Raw genomic sequence first — 3,422 nt, 5'->3', positions numbered from 1 at the left:
CCCGACGCCCACGTTCAACGAAACTTATTTCGAGCAAATCTCATAGACACGTATGCCCGGGATGTGTGCCGGTGGCCATTACCAATTCGCAGGGAACCTTTTTTTACGATTTACGTGCCGCATCCCCTGGGAGGCAGGGGACAGGACCCATTGTGCCACTCCGCCGCCCCGCAAAAAACACTCGCATCCTTGGCAACACATAGACACTTCCACCTTGCACTCTGGTCATCCACACGGTTGGGGCTTTTAATATTTCTCATATTTTTATGGCGCTTACTGGGAGTGGAGTGTTTGGAATGGGATAAGAGTGTGGCTGGGAATGGGTGCTAGAGGGTCATCATATTTTGTGTGATTTTTTCTTTTTCTTCTTTTTTTTTATTGTACAGGCAACTTTTGCCACTGAAATTAACAAGTCTCCACCCTTACAGAGAGAATAATTTCGAGGTAACAAAATTTAACATTAGGTGCTTTGAATGCACTAGAAATCAATGGTAAATTCTATGACAGTGTTATAGATGAAAGGAAATCAAGTAGACTATAGAACTCAAGGTTGTTAAAGCATTATTATTGAATTTCTTTCTATATTCTCTCAGTGGAAAAATACACACGTGTATGGAAAGGTGGGGGAGAGTTAATACACACGCAGATATGGAATATTTGTGTGTGCTTTTGACAAACATTTGGTGTTTGTTCATTTGTAATTTGGTTGCCGGCATTTGCATTCAGATTCACATTCGCTTTAGCCAAATTGGAATTGAATCAAACGATTGCCGCGGGACGTTTGCCGTTAATAAAGCCATTCAATTTTAATCATCGCCATTCAATGCAAAGCATTTCGCATTTCGCAAAACCAACTGAACAACATACGAGGACAACAGGACAACAATGGCAGGAGAAAAACGGCAGGAAACGGGCTGACTGGCAAACAAACAATATGGCCAAGTATTTGTCCTGAACAAATTTGCCGCAATCGGCCGCATTGTTGACACATTTTGTTTGGCGGCTTTTGGTAATTCAATTTGGTATTTGATTAAACTAAAACCAGCCCCACAGCCTCTACTTTTGCCTGCTGCTGGTGTCTCCCTCCAAGGCTCATTTGCGATGCTCCTGCATATTTAATGTCAAATTTTTATTATCCTTCTGCTGCTCCTGTCGTGGCAAAGAGTAAAGGGAAAAGCACGACAAAAAAAATAACCAAGAGGCAAAGTTTGGAGTAAAGTTTTCCAAGGCGCCCCTGACTTCAACTCAGCTCAACTCATCTCATCTCGTCTCATCTCATCTCATCTCAGTGCGGTTCGGTTCGGTTCAGTTCAGTTCAGTTCGGTTAAGTTCGGTTCGGATGTCAGCCCCATCAGGAGCATTCAGCTGGGGAGTTGTCAGTGTCCTGCTCCCAGTGCCGTTGCCAGCAGTCCCTATCCGACCCTATCTCCTGCACATCCTGTGGCCCATTTGCCGCTCACTGTGGCAACTGAGGCGTCATCATCGAGCTGGGTCCATTGTTGCTGTCCTAGCAGGACATCCAGGATCCAGAGAGAGAAGGAAAGAGGGGAAGGCGGGGACTTTCGGGCTTTTCGGTAAAAATGAAGTTTTTCCCGTTCTTTTCGTCATGAATTGATAATGTACACATGCTCATAAGGGGATGCGTGTGCGGGTATAAGGGCGAGGGCAAGGGTGAGGGCGAAAGGACTCAGCTATTTGCATACGTATGTGAATGTTTATCCGTTTCTGTAGCTGTATCTATAATACTGCTGAATGCACATGCCTGCCGTATGTATGAATTTGCAGATTATTTAGCCAAAAGTTGAAAGGTATTTCGAACAAACTAAAAAACAAAGAGCAACTCTCACACACACCCACACACCCACGCATCTGGGGAGGGAAAAGGAGCAGATGAGCGAAAGAAAAACAACAGAAAAAACCCCAAAAACTTTTATTAAGTTGGAAGATATTTTGTTGAAATTTATACACATTTGCTTTCTTCTTCTCCAAACGCTCCTTGCTTCCCCCTTTTTTAGCCCCTCGCCTGCCAGCTTAGAGCTCACTTTTGTTTTGTTAAGTTTTCTTTTTTTTTTCGCCAATGCTTTTCCATGTGTTTTCTTTTCGTTTTTGCCCCATTTTTTGTTTGTTGTATTTTGTCGTTGTTGTTGCACCAGGCCGTTAAAAAACTACAAGCAAATGGTTCGGCACAAAATTCGGCATTCGTCCTGCCTCTATTCCTTTGTCTTCTATTCCATTCCTTACTTGTTTTTTTTTTTATTTTTGTCAGATCCTCCTTCAGGTTCTTCGGCTTGCATTCCGCTTCATGGGGATTTATATTTTTTAATGGAAAGTTAAGCTCATAATAAACTGTGAAGAAAATGGAGCGTCTTAGTTTCGTTGCTCGTTAGTTTTGCGAAAGTAAACAAAAATCTGCTGACTGCCCTACGCTCTTTCGCCCATTTCCCTTTCCCCGCGTGCGTGTTTGTTTGTCCTTGTGCGAGCGAGCATCTGTGTGCCGAAGGATTCGCCGCAAAACTTTGAGGGATTTGGTATACCTTGAGGTGGGGTAATACGCGTACCTGTGGTCAGAGCCGTGGCCTTTTGCGGATTGAGCCAAAGGGTTTCGCTTGCTTTCAGGATTAAGCTCACATTCTTGGTCCTTTCGCTTCGGTCAAATATCAATCAAAGTGTCTTGAATTGGTTTTTGCATTAATTAAGGACATGAAGTTGTATATGACATGCAGTAGTTTGCAATTCATATTATATCTATATATATAAAAATGCTCTGCTCGTGTCTACTTCCTTCATAGACTCGAAAAGTTCTGAACCGTTTAAGCCCAAATTTTTACACAACATGCGTTGAGGTTCCAGCTCGGTTATTGACTACTTTTGATGTTGATAGCTTATCTGCGGTGGCGAATATATCTATTTTTTTTGCGTTTCCCCGTGACCCTACTGCTGCGCCATCTACAGGCAGCCAGCTGAATCAAAGCATTTCCTGTCAAACATTCAAAACATATTGAAAGAAGAAACTTGAAAAGTTCTGAACCGTTTATGCCCAAATTTTTAGAGAACATGCGTTGAGGTTCCAGCTCGGTTATTGACTACTTTTGATGTTGATAGCTTATCTGCGGTTGCGAATATATCTATTTTTTTAGCGTTTCCCGTGCCCCTACTACTGCGCCCTCTACAAGCAAATCAAAGCATTTCCTGTCAAACATTAAAAACATATTGAAAGAAGAAATTGGAGATACAAATTTTATTTTTTGTTCAGGTTCAGTAAGAAACGAAGTCATGCCACCAAAGAAGTCGAGATTGGGTCGTCGTATTCGCAATACAGAAGCAAAAAGACGTAAGATTGCGAATATGACTGACGAAGAACGGGCCTCCATCCGAGAGACGCGGCTGCGCGATGAACTTTTACTCATACAGGTTAATGGTTC

The sequence above is a fragment of the Drosophila serrata genome, unplaced genomic scaffold, assembly GCF_035046125.1.
Source record: "Drosophila serrata isolate PLE 108 unplaced genomic scaffold, ASM3504612v1 contig_162, whole genome shotgun sequence".
NCBI classification, from domain to species: Eukaryota; Metazoa; Arthropoda; class Insecta; order Diptera; family Drosophilidae; genus Drosophila; species Drosophila serrata.
Note: the sequence above shows the minus strand (reverse complement) of the source record.